This window comes from Trichechus manatus, unplaced genomic scaffold (assembly GCF_000243295.1).
Source record: "Trichechus manatus latirostris isolate Lorelei unplaced genomic scaffold, TriManLat1.0 scaffold00021, whole genome shotgun sequence".
In the NCBI taxonomy this organism is placed as follows: Eukaryota; Metazoa; Chordata; class Mammalia; order Sirenia; family Trichechidae; genus Trichechus; species Trichechus manatus.
Genome location: NW_004443957.1, coordinates 9,470,272 through 9,486,575, shown reverse-complemented (window position 1 = coordinate 9,486,575; position 16,304 = coordinate 9,470,272).

The window sequence follows — 16,304 nt, the reverse complement described above, 5'->3', positions numbered from 1 at the left end:
TCACCCTTCAGCCAAAGATTAGACAGCCCCATAAAACAAAAGGAGACTAATGGGGTACAGCAGCCCAGCGACAAGGAATAGAAGGCAAGAGGGGGCAGGAAAGCTGGTAATAGGGAACCCAAAGTTGAGAGGGGAGAGTGTTGACATATTGTGGGGTTGTTAACCAATGTCATAAAACAATATGTGTACTAACTGTTTAATGAGAAACTATTTGTTCTGTAAACCTTCATCTAAATTACAATTTAAAAAAATTAAAAAAGAAAAATGTCTGTGTCCAACAATGACCTAGTAACCCTTCTCCTAGCTTTCACTTGCCTCCTTCAAATCTGCTTGCTACACAGAAGCCAAAGAGATCATTCAAAAACGGAAATACCATTCCATAACTTCCTTCCTTAAAACTCTCCAATGGCTTCAAATTGCACTCAAAATAAAACCCAAATCTCTTTCTATAGGCTGCAAGACTCTTCATGATCTAGTCACTACCTACTTTCCTACTTCTTCCCCTTTCATTACTCACCATGACCAAAGCCTTGCTGCTCCTCAACAAGTGAGTCTCTTTCTCACCCTTAGGTTTTTGCACTTGCTCTTCCCTTAGCCTGGAAGGATCTCTCCCCTATTTTCACAGGGCTGGCTGTTCTTGGTCATTCAGGTCTCAGGTCAAATGTTACTTCCTCCAGGAAATGTGAACATCTACTCTCCATTAGCAATCCCTACATAGTTGCTATCACATTCCTTTTTTTATAGAACTGATCACTAGCTAAATGAACATAGTTATTTATTTATTCACTTATTTGTGTGTTTTTTTGTTTAGTACTTTGATTTTTTTGTCTGTCTTCTCTCACTTAGAATCTAAGTTCCATAAAAACAAGGGACCTTTTCTGTCATATTCAACCCTATGTTCTCAGATATAATTGGATAATAAATATTTTCTGAATGAATTAGTGAATAAATATATATGCCATACAGAACATTTGGAAGAATACTAGTATTTGAAGTTTTTTTAAAAAATAAAACAACAACAAAGAAAAAGATTCTATGAAGGTAAACCTGAATCATTATAAAGTATCATGCTATAAAATCTGAATTACTTAAGAAAAGTAAGCAGGAAATGTAGATATATTTTCAACACAGAATATTGGAACTCAAAGGAATATTAAAAGTGTATCTGAGTCACACCCTTTTCTCAGGACAGGAATGTTTTTCAACCATCAAGTTGAAAAATGTCTTTTGCTCTTTGAGTAAAATCATGAACCTCGTCCTTTTGTCCACAGCGAAATCTCTGGCACCTGGAATATAGTATGACAGCAATACTCACATTCAAACCACTCCTCCAAAAAGGTTACCACAGAGGCTATTTTGAAAACCATGGTCATATTTTCTAATAAATAATTGTAACTCAGTAAGTAGGTGGATTGCCATACTTGGCTTACAAGGTGGATATATCTTTAAGGAAAAGGAAAAAAAAAAAAAAAGGGAATTTCCAGGTGCAGCTTGCATTTTAGAAACATGTGCCAGAGTCAAGTGGTTCAAAAGGGAAGATTCCAGAATTGAAGATATAGAAAAACCATAGAAATCACCCAGCCTAAACTCCCATCCAGTGCAGAAACCCCTCTGTAACATCCACAACAGCTTCCTTGATCATTTCTAACCAGTTATCTCATAAGGCGGCATGCTCTACCCTTGAAACACTTGAATTATTGGAAAATTCTATCTAATAATGTGTCTAAATATGTCTCCCTAAAACTTCCATCATACACCTACCCTATAGACCAACACAAAATGAGTCTATTCTCTATCTCACATGACATTCCTTCAAACATGGAATCATATCATTTCTTCCCTTTTCTTTTTTGATGCCAAGCTTTCTCATTGTCTTTACTTGTTTCTTTTATGAGTTGTTTCTGGGATGCTAATCATTCTGGTTATTTTCTTCTGTATATGCTCCAATTTAACAATGTCCCATTCAAAATGTAAACTTCTGGGCTGAATACAACAGTTAGCAGGTTTCATTGGCTCATAGCACACTATGGCTAATATTCCCTTTATTTTGGTTCTGTGCCCAGCCTAAGATTGAGTTAGTGTTTTACCAGCTGTATCACAGCTGACTCATTTTTAGAAGATTTTTGTTAAGATTCTCCTACTTTACCAATGTCCCAAATTGTCTGCCAGATATTGTAAGAGGATGTGTACAATGACTAGGGAAGAATTAGTGGTGTTACAATTTAGGATTTCCTAGGCTTTTAAAATTTTCAATATAATTACTAACAAAGGCCAAGAAATTCTTATGTGATCCTTTCCAGCTGGACTGAAGGATTTACTCTTGAATTTAAACCTCAGTCCTTATCGGCAAATAGTCTTACACCTTTCAGAAAAAGGTGTTCAGGAGCAAAGAAGAGAAAGAATTGTAGTAGTTCAGATGGTCAAATGTATTTCCCGCCAAAACCCTGCTTCCTGGGAATTCCCTTCTTCTCTTGTTCTAACGAGTACTGACTTTCTGACCTTCAAGGCATGTTCTAGGTTCATGGTTTCAATATTCATCCAAAAGTACCAGATAACGTAAACGATCTGGATCCTTCTTGCCTTACATTAAACTTGCCTTCGGCAAGTAAGATGGGAAATAATGTGAAACTAAGGCCGGGAACATTTCTGACTTGGACATGTACTGTGATGTACTACGATTATAGCACTTTATGATCTAGAGTATTTAGAGCCCTAATCACGTCTGTGGAGTCCCTGGGCAGTGCAAATGGTTAAGCGCTCGATCACTAGCTGAGAGGTTGGCAGTTCAACTCCACCCAGAGATGCATTGGAAGACAGGCCTGGTGATTTACTTCCAAAAGTTCACAGCCTTGAAAACCCTGTGGAGAACAGTTCTACTCTGCACACATGAGGTCACTATGAGTTAGAATTGACTCGACAGCAAATAGCAACAAATCACTTCTGCATATCCTTTGCGTGGTGCTCTTTATCCACAGAGCATGCAATCAATAAACATGTGCCCACTGAATGAAGTAACTGGCAGTATACACTTCTCTTTCAGATTCTGGAGAGACGTAGGTACTCAGGATACTCAAAATTTACCACTGACAAAATGGACCAATTCTGTGCTTTGTCTGTAGAATTCCCGAAGGGGCCTGGCAGAGAGCCATTTTGATAAAGTCATATCCTGTTTTCTCTTTGAAGTCTGCCTTCCCTATTTCTGAGTCCTCTGTCTTCCTCTTCAGGGACTGCAATGCCTTTAGTCATTGTGCTTTCCACAGCCCTTGCTATAGGTTCTCCCACTCAGACTTGCATTCTATAGCATTACCTACTGTCCCTCCTCCCCCAAAATAAACCTATCTGTCCTATATCCCTTACTTTCAGGGCCCCAAAATAAGTCTAGAAAACTAATCCAAGAAATCCAGTTGTGTAACAATAGGAAAAACAGTGATAGCTTGTTATCCTACTGGTTAAGAGTACCAGCTTTTGGAACTAAACTGAGTTTGAAGCCCAGTTCCACTATCTACTAGTGAAATCATGGGCCAGTTAGTCAACCTTCCTGTGCCTCAGTTTTCTCATCTATAAAGTGAAGTTAATAATATCTATTTCATAGAGTCATTATGAACATTAAATTTATGTAAAACACTTTAAAAATTATCTGACACATCATACATGCTCAGTAAACACTAGGTATTACTCCTTCCAGTCAACTCTACCAATTAAACACTAGAGACCTTCATTCAGATGAGTAATGGTAAGAATTCTAGGAACCACTGCTTTGGCAGAAATTTGAAATCCAGAAAAAACAGATGCCTTTTAAACCAAAAACCAAACCTGTTGCCGTTGAGTTAATTGCAACTCAATGGCAACAGGTTTGACAGACTAGAACTGTCCCACAGGGTTTCCTAGGCTGTAATCTTTACAGAAGCAGATCAGCAGATCTTTTCTACTGCAGAGCCACTGGTGGCTTTCAGTTAGCAGCTGAGCGATTAACCATTGTACCACCAGTGTTCCTTTCTGGTGCCCTTTAAGCCACATGAATTAGTCACTTAGCTATCACTTAGGAATAACGGCATCCCAGATGACCACAAGTCTATAAGTTCCATGTATATAAGCAAGGACACTAAAGCAGTGGTGTTCAAACTGTTGTACATATTCTGGTGGCATATGAAAACTTTCCAAGAGATATGCAGACACGAATGACTTTAAGAGACTAAATTTCCAGATCCTCAGCTTCCATAAAATTCCAGAGAAGATGCTTGAGATGCAGCACAGGTTCTTCTTTCCCATCTGCCCTTTCACAGTAATTTTCTCCCACTTTACTAAGGAAAGGGCCACTTCCCTCCTATCTTACACTTGATTTGGTTGATTGTTCTAGACTATAAAAATCTACTGGGTGACACAAACATTTCAAAATATTAATGTTGGTGTTGGGAAGGCAAATGACTTTACTAATTGGCAATTTGTTGCAAGTCAGGTGGTTTCCAGCTCTTTGCGGTCAAAAAATATTGAGGGAGGATCTAATTGATTTTTCTGTTGACATCATTAAATAAACTCTTTATTATTCAAACTCCTGATGTGAGTGTGGCACTTAACACAAAAGGAGAGTGATTAATTGACATTCCATTCCCACTCCATGTATTTAATTATGAGAATAAGATTTCTCTGTGCTTATGGGTGGCACAGAAGTTGAGCACTTGGCCACTAACCAAAAGTTCAGTGGTTTGAACTCACCAGCCACTCTGTGGGAGAAAGATGTGGTAGTTTGCTTCCATAAAGATTACAGACTTGGAAACCCTGTGGAGCAGTTCTACTCTGTCCTATAGGGTCGCTATGAGTCAGAATCAACTCGATGGCAATGGGTTTTTTTGGTATATGTACAAAAATGAAAAAAATATGAATAAAATTGATGCTTAACCTTATCTCATTCCAGTAATAAGAAATATTCATCCATAGATAACTGAAATGATTGAAAAAAAGAAAAACAATCCTGTTTACTTTTTTAAGTTTAAAAACTTATCAAATTACATCACATTACACATGTTGTATGTTCATGTTTGATCCATTCTGTACTAATAAATTACACCCTCTCCTCATTTATAGATATGGTTAGGTTACAAAGACCAGGTCATTATGTGAAATTAGTATTATGCTGAAATGGAGGATGACCACATTAGATCACTTAATGGAGAATGACTACATCATTACATAACTGCCAAGTGACATCATTACACAACTGTCAAGTGATATCATTACATAACTGCCAAATTACATCATTACTATCTTAGTTATCTAGTGCTGCTATAACAGAAATACTTCAAGTGGATGCGTTATCAAACAGTCTAATAGACTATAAGTCTGAATTCAGGGCACCAGCTCCAGGAGAAGGCTCTCTCTCTCTATATCGGCTTTGGAGGAAGGTCCTTGTCATCACTCTTTCCCAGTTGAGGAATTTCTCTGTGCAGGGACCCTGGGTCCAAAGGATGGGCTATGCTCCTGGTGGTTGTTTCTTGGTGGTATGAGGACCCCCATCTCTCTGCTTGTTTCTCTTTTTTATGCCTCAAAAGAGACTGACTCAAGATACAATCTAATTTTATAGATTGAGTCCTGTCTCATTAACATAACTGTTACTAAACCCACCTCATCAACATTGTAGAGATAGGATTTATAACACATAGGAAAATCGTATCAGCTGACAAAATGGTAGACAATCACACAATACTGGGAATCATGGCCTAGCCAAGTTGACAGACATTTTGGGGGAACACAATTCAATGTATGACAATTACATAACTGCCAAACCACTGAGAATCATGGTCCAACCAAGTTGACACACAATCTTAACCATCAAAACCAGCTTCACTGTTGCCTCGCACCTAGACGTTTGTTACTGCCAGGCGTCATTAATGTGCAAAATAGTAGATTTTTTACTATTGTCATAAATGTGAAATGTCAGATAACAAAATAATCGATTAAGTAAGGAGATGGTGTATATGGTATGCAATCTAGAAAAAAATTTACATATTAAAATTTCAATTTATATACATATATTTATAACAGAGAAAAATCATGGGGTGATCAAAAGACTTTCAGAACTAAAATATATTACATTAGGATAAAATTCTCTGGGAATGGAAATAGTAATTCAAAGAGGAAAACAACATAAAATTTTCAGATATTACATGACAGTATGTTCATCTATTTTATTTATTTATTCGGTGATTGTATCAAATCATTATGATATTTAGGTTCCATTGGATGGATATATTAAAAAGAATGATTTGATACTTCAAATGATTTGACAATACCAATATTTACCATATGCTGGAAATTACATACTTTATAAGTATTTAAACTTATGATGAAAAATTTTAGTGGAGAACTTAAAAATGTGAGAGAGGCTACATAGTTTTATATCATTTTACAAAGCCTTTTAGGGGGTAAGTGAGCAAAATGCTTGAAGACTACTATACTTAAGCACCTTTCTGTATATTAGCAAACAACTCAGGACCAGCACTTGAGTGCTGCGGGATGATAAATGGCCAGCATTTAGGGTTGCCATACTTTCTAGAATAAAAGCCGTCATGTTATTCATATTTTTTATACTTCTTTAAGAATGCTAAGTGATATCTCTATGTCTTTTGTCTCTGCTGTGCTTCCTGGGGTCTAACTTCATTGTCCTAAGATTAGCCTTAGGTATAACTTACCACTGTAAACCCAGAAGAAAGACTTAGTTTACAGAAGACCTAGGTTCAAGTCCAGGATTAGCCATGTCACTTAAGCTCTGAGGGTTTCCATTGACCCGTCAGTCAAATTCAACCAGCTCTGCCACTTACTGGATCTGTTTCCTTGGATGAGTTACTTAACATCTCTAAACCTAGCAGCTCTGTGTTTAAAACTGATGTTATCATACTTAGCTCATGGGTTTATTGTGAGGATTAAATGGGATCACATATGTAGAGTGTTCAACACTGCCATGAATATAGTAAACACTATTATTAGCATTAGTATTCTTTCACTGTCTTTAAATTCCACATAACTTTATAACTGCTTTATTTTCTCATTCTTATTCATATACTAACCAATTCATAAAGAGTTTATCATTTATGTGTTACCTTCTACCTTCCTAATAAAGAATAACGTCATAAATGGGTAGAAAGATGATACACTTGATTATCAGATTCATATTATATGAATCAAAACCGGTAGCCAAAGGACCAATTATATAGGCTAAATCTAGACAATCATGGTAGACACAACTAAAATCTTTCAGATGGTTTGATTTTATCCCTTGGAAATACTAGTCCTGAGATCATGAACTCCCTAATTGGTAATTCAGAAAGATTGACCTTATTTGGCATTTCTTATTTCATCAACTTCACTATGGTGTCTTTGCTGGAATATTGAGTTAAACAGTCAGTATTATTAGGCTAACGTCAATGGGAAAGAACTTAAATGTAATTTTTCTAAGCATATGTGTCTGGGTATGAGCTCTGGGAAGATTCTTCAGGACACATCTTCACTACGTACTAGGGTGTGGTGGAAATAGACTTATTATCCTAAAAATTGTTTTGTTTGCTTTTTTAAAAATCATAATGACATAACACACATTATGAATGTTAGATCATACCAATCATCAGTCTAGTTTAGAAAAAAGACCACCAATGAATATTTTGCAAAGAAAGTTAATCTCTAATATTAATTAAAAAAAAAAATGTAGTCTAAACACTTCCCACTGAACATTCCAGAGCTAAAACTCATTGTTCATTCCTTTCAATCCTGTTTCTTCCCCACCTATCTAGTCAACCAAATTGGAACCATAAAAGTCATCCTCGATTCCATCTCCTTTCTCCATCTATTTGGTCACTAAGACCTAATGATTTATCCTCCTTAGTACTTACTTGAAAGAGATCTCCATCTCTGCCACCACCCTCTACTCCCACTGCTTTAGGTTACAGCCTCACCTTCTCTCTCTTAGACTTCGTAAATGGACTCTCTTCACAGAAAACTTCCATAAATATAAACCGTAATGCTTAAAAACCTTCAAAATATCCTTACTGCATGCAGGATAAAGTTCAAGCTCTTTACATAGCATTAAACATCTCCAAGATTTGGTATCCTCATCTCAGAATTAAGGCTGTTCCCTGTAAAGGCAACAAAGCTTCAATCAGTCTGACACAATGTGAATGGAACAATGGTATTTGCAAAACATAAGAACAAATGTGCTTTCTGTTTTATATTTACAATTATTTTTCTGATGCCGCTGATGCTTGGGTAACGTGGAAATATTTTATTCCATTCCTCTTCTAGTCAGAACTATGTCTCTCACCAATCATCAAGGGATTAAACATTTTTTTTTATGTCTTAAAAAGCATATTAGAAATAATTTTTGAGAAACTAAAAGTGCTTGAAAATGGTGTCATTCCTAAGTCTATTTTAAAAACTGTATAGATATAAAGCCAATAAAATTTCTAGTATTGTTTTGGAAATATACATCCTTAACCAAACTGTGAAATAAAGGCTCTTCTTTCCAAATATATTCAGTGTATCACACTGTAATCATGTTTTGACAAAATTTCTGATAATAGATTTATTTATATAAAATTATTTAGTCAGGAGCCTACTATGATCAAGCAAGGATGGTGCAGGACTGAGCAACATTACCCTCTGTTGTACATAGGATCACTCACTATGAGTCAGAACCTATTCGATGGCACCTAACAACAACAACAACATTATCTTGCAAAGTCTTGTTCTCATAAAGTCTACGCTCATGTCGGGGAGAGATACAACCAAAAAAACCCAAAAAATATAAAACATAATGCCAGATTGTGATAAATACAGTGAACAAAAATAAAGGAGGGTAGGGAGATGAAGTGTGATTGAGCATGAGGTCTTCTTTGGTCAGGGGGTCAGGAAATCCTCTCTGAGGAAGTGACACTTGTAACAGAAAGCGGAATAAAGCCACAGAGGGAATATCACAAAAATGTCTGCAGGAGTGAGGAAATAGAGGGTACAAATGCTATGAGGTATTTTATGGATTGAATTGTGTCCCCAAAAAATACATGTTGTAAATCCTAGCCTCTATGCCTGTGGTTATAATCCCATTTGGGTACGAGTTGTCTTTGTTATATTAATAAAACAGGATTTGTGTAGGGTGTTCTTGAGGCTGTCTCTTCTGAGATATAAAAGAGGTTAAACAAGCAAGTAGAGATTGGAGAGGATAGATGCCATGCCACATGAAGATTACCAAGGACGAAAGGAATAAGGACCCTCCCCCAGAGTCAACAGAGAGGGAGAGCCTTCCCCTAGAGCTGGCACCCAGAATTTGGACTTCTAGCTTTCTAAACTGTGAGAAAATAAATTTCTGTGTGTTAAAGCCACCCACCTGTGGTATTTCTGTTTTGGCAGCACTAGATAACTAAGACAAGGTAGAAGTCTACTTGCCATGGTCAAGGAACAGCAAGAAGGCTGACATGCCTAGAACAGAGTAAGAAAGCAAGAGGTCAGATAAGTAAACATAGGTCAAAACTATAGGCCTTATAGGTCATGATAAGGACATTTACTTCTATTCTAGTGATGAGGGGAACTAGAAGTGGGTTTTGAGTGAGTCAGTGTTGTGATCTAACATTTTTAAGGGCCACTCTGGCTGCTACAAAGTCTTTATAAGTGGTCTCCATAAGTGGTCTCCCTGCTCCCACTCTTGTCCAATGTCCCTGAAAAGGGAGGAGGGGACAGGGTCCAAGGCACAAGCAAAGGGGTTGAACTCCTATAGGGACACAGAAAATTCATCCATTTCAATAGGGAGGGAGTCGGGCCCTATGGACACAGGTGCAGGGAAGTAGGAGATTTGGTGGTAGAAGGATGAGGAAGTGATTTTCTGAATGTTTTTATTTCCTCAATGAAATACTAAGCAAAGTAATCAGTTGAGAAGGAGAAAGAAGAAAACCAAAGACACAGGGAAAAGATTAGTTCAAAGGACTAATGGACCACAACTACCACAGCCTCCACCAAACTGAGTCCAGCATAACTAGTCGGTGCCCGGCTACTACCACTGACTGTTCCGATAGGGATCATAATAGAGGGTCCCGGACAGAGCTGGAGAAAAATGTAGAATAAAATTCTACCTCAAAAAGAAAAAAATAATAATCCAGACTTATCGGTCTGACAGAGACTGGAGAAACCCTGAGAGTATGGCCCCCGGACAGCCTGATAGCTCAGTAATGACATCACTCCTGAGGTTCACCCTTCAGCCAAAGATTATACAGGCCCAAAAAACAAAACGAGACTAAATGGGCACATCAGCCCAGGGGCAAGGACTAGAAGGCAAGAGGGGACAGGAAAGCTGGTAATGCAGAACCCAATGTCGAGAAGGGGAGAGTGTTGACGTAATGGGGTTGGCAACCAATGTCACGAAACAATATGTGTGTTAATTATTTAATGAGAAACTTGTTTGTTCTGTAAACCTGCATCTAAAGTACAGTAAAAAAAAAAGAATGGGTTGTTGGAGGTATGAAGAGAGAGGAAAAGGTGTGAACTTCACCTCTCAGGAAGTAGGAGAGGGACTAGCTGGTAGGTGCAGTGTGATTGCTACCTCTTGGAGTGAGTACTCATGAAATTCTAATATACCAGTCTGCCTAGTTGTATGTTTTTCTTCAGCCCCATTCAGCTGCTCCAGTGCAAACAAAAGTGGGTGAAGAACTGAATTTAACCAGGTGAATATAGTGAACATATAAAGGGGCATGGCATATGCAAGGGAGTAACAATGAGAATGGGCCAAAAAAACAAGCTGAATAAGGAGGGAAAAGAAATCATGGAGAAGAAATTGGGCAGTGAAAAGACAAAGGGTGAATGGGAGAAGGCCCCTTGGGGAGTAGGGGGGCTAGTTACTAGAGGAATGGAACTGGAAACATAGGAGCAGTGATCAGAGAGTTTTGAGAGAGGTTCAGTTATTGTAAATGATATGTTTTAGAGTATAATCATAGGAGTAAATGACTGAGGTGAGGTGGAGTGGAGGACAAGAGCATTGAAAATGAGATCCAGGAACTGAGAGACTAAGCACAAGATGAATTACCTGTGTGAATACTGAAGTCATGAAAAAGTCTAATAGGAGTCATGGGTGCGGGAGAAAGATGGTAAGCTAGAGGTTTAAAATTTAATTGAAAAGAGAGGGGAGACTAGAGGTTAGGAGGTAGGTGCGTGATGTGATAGAATCTTATGGCAGGTGTTTTCAGAGATATTTTTTAAAGAGGGGTTAACGGTGTTTAGAACATGCAATGTGAATCAAGGACACACACCTCACCTCCAGGCCTATGATAAAAGGGTTGTGAGAGAAAAAAATTGCCTTCACTTGAAAGAGCTGTGAAAGAAGCAGTGTCTCAAAGGAGATCCCAGTTTCAGTTAGGACAATGTAATGAAGAGAGCAATGAGAAAAAAGATTGAGTATATAGGAGATTTTGCTGAGGCTTGACTGCGACACCCAGGGAGCCAGGGGAAGAGATGGGAGGTGAGATCAAAGGAGGGAATTTATGGAGCAGTATGAGGAGAGAGGTGGGATAACACACCGGCAAGTCTGACTCAGTGTCTTTTTATGTTTAGTCTTTAGGCAGTTTTTTGTGGTGAGGTGAGGAGTACTGAGAGAAGAGATTACAGGAGTTGCCAGGGGGTGAGGGAGTCCTCACCAGAAGTGTACAGAGCTCTGTGGGCCTCCTTTCAATTCTGCTGTGAGACAACTGAAGAGGTTCCCAAGAAGCTCTAGGGGCTCCCTTCCAATCAAGTAGATGTTAATCAATAATAGATTTTATTCATTTATCAATTATTTATAGAGCATCTACAATGTACAGGGCACTGTGCTAAGGTCTGGGTAAACAAAAAGAGGCCCTGTCCTCATGAACCTTACAGTTTAGTGAGAAGATTAGATATCTAAAATATAAACAAACCAAAAAACACATAATAGCTAATTGTGACTCTGACTGTAAAGACTAAGAATAGGGTGCTATAAGGCCATATAATGGAGTACTTTATAGCAACTCCCAAGAGTTCTTCAAAATAGGCATTATTAAGTCTGTTTTAGAGATGACAAAGAGGGAACTTGATAAAATTGAACAGTTGCCTAAATTTACTAAGCTAGTGTGGCAAAATCAGGATTCATGACGAAGTAGACCCAAGCCCAAGTCTATATTATTTCAAGTATATGGTGTTGCCTGCCCCAAGAGGAAAGCTAGGAAATAAAACTAGAGATGTTTGTCAAGATTTGATTCTTTTCTCAAGTAACTAATGAGATCGATTGAGGAGAGACTGTGAAGTAATGAGAGTGATCCCCAAAAGCCACTCAAGAAATTACTCATTAACTTAATCATAAATTCCATGTATGTATCATTTCCCTGCTTCTCTTGAATGAAACTGTAATTTACGTCATCATTTCAATATGATAAAATGCTGTGTGGAAGTCACTTTGGAAAAGAGATACCAGGTACAAATAAATGGGAAAGGTCTAAGTCCCATTTCTTTTGGCTGGGTGGAGGAGGTGGAAAGTTGCCCATGATAGAACACAGAAATGCCTTCTGCTAGAATGTGCCCTGAGCCCATTTAGTCACAAAGTAAAAGGTAAATCCAGATACTTAGAAATAACATGCTCAACTTCAGTTCTGTACTCCTCCCCTGGGCTGTTGTGGGTCCATATGACTCACTGGTAAAACATAATCAAAAGAATGTTGGACTCATAAAAGAAGAATGCAACCCTCTGGAAAAAGGGACTGATGCAAGAGTACTTGCCAATGAGAAAATACCAGATTTCTTTGTGCAGTACGGGAGAAAGCAATGCAGGATTGGAAGGAATGTTGCATACCTATCTTTGTCACAGAAGTGTGATGCTGCTTCCAGAGAACACACTTTCCCAGGAGATATGAGCCTTTGTAGAATTTGATTAAGGCTGGGAATGCCAAGATCAAGGTTTTGGATAAAGTTTTAAAATTTCCCAACTGATCTATCAACTGAAAAATAGGACAACTTTCAGTATCAAGGGTAAGAAACTAAGCGTATCAATGGAGCCTCTTTCCCAGCTTAGCTTGGGGACTTTACTGTCAGTATCCCCTGGGAGTCTCCAGGCCTAGAGGAAAAAAAGAAAGAAAGAAAGCAAATAACACCTCCTCAAAGCAAGGATGGAGACCAATAATGTAACCATTTTGAGAATAAGCTAAGAAATGACCCAAAAAGTGAAGGTTCAAGTCGGAGTGTTCATCCAGAATCCTTCAAGTTTCTTTAGAGGGCCTGTCCAACCTATCTATCCAACCATTCATCCATCCATCCATCCATCCATCCATCCATCCATCCATCCATCCATCCATCCATCCATCCATCCACCTAATTATGCATTTAGCATCATTTCCTGAACAATTACTAGGTGTCTAGCTGTGGTTCACAGGTCAACAAGACACAGTTCCTGTCCTCAAGCAGTTAATTTATAATTTAACAAGTGGCCAGACAACTACTCAGGCACTTGCCATGCTATGTGATGGCTGCTATGGGGACACATGATGCTGTGGGGAACCTCACCCAGTGTGGGGTAAGGATAAGTTTCTTGAAGAAAGTGATATCCATGCTAGGATATAAAAGGGGTAGTGGAGAGGAGAGACAAGAAGGAATAATATGAGAGAAAACAAGGATGTGCTGTTCATTGCTGGGCAAAAATTAAAACTAGTGGAGACATAACTCTACTCAGGTCCCAGTGGATCTGCAGGACCAAGAGGCCTCACGAGGCTCTACAGTCCACTTAGCCTCAAAGCAATGAGGGTGGTGATCTACGGGAACATGTGTTGACATAAGTGCTTTCAGAAGATAATCTGAAACTAAACATTCAACAATGAAAGCTGGAGCCATATGATACAATTTTTCCCTTGACAGGTGGTGTTTAGACCAGAACCTAAAAGGTTAGAAAAGTTAAGTGGGTAAAGAGAACAGAGATAAGCACTCCAAGTATAGCAAACACCACATGCAAAGGCAGAGGACATGTTATAGAGCACAGGGGAAAAGTGAAGCAAGATGAGCAAGAGCGTTAGGCAGGGAAAGACTGAGTAAGGTCTGTTAAGCTGGTCCAAATTTGTGAAATATTATTTTGACCACTTCCACAGATGGCAAATCTTTGGTGTATAAAGGTGATTGTTAAAAGTAGCTGAAAGTCATTTGGAGCCTGCACTGATGAGTAAGGTCTGGGATAGTCTCTTTTAGACCAAAACAAGGTTTAAGTTATGAAATAGTAAGATAACACTTTCATTATTGTAAACTGACTCTGCAGGAAATCCAAAAGAAAGGCTCCTAACACACTCCCAGAAATGGTACCTTCTTAAAATAAGTGTATGGCCTCAGAAAGCAACGACCCAACCAAATGCATGTCATGTTAGTGGAGTTCTTATCTTTTTTTAAGTTCTGATTCAATGATGTCTAATCACCTGAGAGTTTCCCCTGACAATAGATTAGGTATGTGCAAAAATTAGAATTTGCATTGAAAAGCACACTCCAAATTTTGCTGCTATTAAATGAGTAAGTCTTTGTAAAGGATGTGACCAGACCCCTCACCTTCTCCAACTCTCATCTTAAGCAATGTCCCTGTTCTTTCTTAGATTCCTCTTGGGTTTCTTACAGTGGCTGAGCAGGGGCAAAGTAGATTTGGCACCATGTGTAGGCATATAATCTCTCAGGAGAAGTTCCCTCTTGATTTTGCACAAACGCTTTTACAAGTATCAAACTACAGCTTTGAAGAGGATGGGATATACCTTTTGGGAATTCCCAGCAGATCCTTACTACACAGTTGGGGTGGAATGGGGAAGAATCTTCTTCCCATTATTTTACCAGTCTGGAGTGTAATTCTGGTTGGGAATAATTGGCCTACATGATATTTGAAGGCTTCTTACTCTAAGACTTTACGATTTAAGATTAATGTATTCAATCTCACATTGTGTCACTGAGGACGAAAAATCACAGACTTGGGCTGAATGCCCTCGGTTTGGCTGTGGAGCAGAGTTTTCTGACTGGACAATGCCCAACTCTGAAACAGACTGCGTGACGTCTCTTTCTCAGCGTCTTCACAAACAGGATACATCTGGGGAAGGGTGTAGGAATGGCCACCATAAAATAGGGGGATGTCCAAAAAAAAAAAAACCCTGGAAATCCTTTCAATTCCTGTGATTCTATTTTTAAACCGTTCTAACATAAGAACAGCAGTATTTAGAGTTCTCACTTCCTTGATGGAGCTACAGAAATAGATGCTCCTCATCTGGGGAATAAACAATATGTCTAGGAGAACAGCCAAGTTTTCACCCAGAGGTCCTCTGCTCTACCTCAGAATTCCTCAGTTTTCGTTTTGCAAGCAACAGTTTCTTGACACTGCTTTGACTGGTAACCTTGGATGACATAACAGAAGGCCTTTCCTGCAGTGAGGTCACTCATGGCAAGGGGGAGGGTGAGCTACTTGCTTAGGAAACCTCTTTTCTTAAAAAACCAAACTACAGTGAGAAGAAAAGGAAGGACCTTGGGTTTAGAGTGGCTTCTCTAAAGTGGAGCTCAACTATCCAAATAACTTCATCACCCTTTCCAGCTTCTCACTAACGCATATTTTTTCCAGCTTAGTTGTCATCTTTTTGCTTTGCAGTAGAAAACTCTAATGTAAAAAAGTGTTGGGAGGAAAAATGCTCTCTTTTTTTTTTTCTTTTCCTGTTTTTGCTGAGATGTGACTAAAAAAACCAAAAACCCAAGTGTTCTCTTTTCTGTAATTTTTTACATACATGATTATAAATTCATGATAGAAAAGTAAGCCAGTTAATTAAATGCCAAAGAGTTCAAACAGTCTCACATACTACACCTTTCATTTAGAATTTAGAGGTCTCCAATAGGAATTTCCGAAATAGACTGTGCATAAATGTTAGGATAATATTTATTTGCATAGAAGTAGTATTTGGGATTGCAGGGGATTCATCAATGAATAATCAAAAAAATCAGTAAGTAGAATGGTACGTTATAAAGCTATATCTTTGCCTCAGTGGGCAGCATATAGAAGCAATAGTTTTACATAATCAGAATAATATCTATACAAATAACCTGCTGAAACATCACCTCCAAAAACTTTTGGTGCTTCGAGAAAGAAAGGAGCAAGAGTAGGTGTTTGCCCAGAGTTCCTCCTTCCCGTCATGATTCCAAGCATTTCTTTCCCTTTGATAAGTCCCTCCTATGCGGTGGAAATTCATCCGTTTCCTCATTAAGTCCTGAGAAGTATGGATGTGATAGTTGTTGTTGGGTGCTGTTGAGTAGGTTCCGACTCATAGTGACCCCAC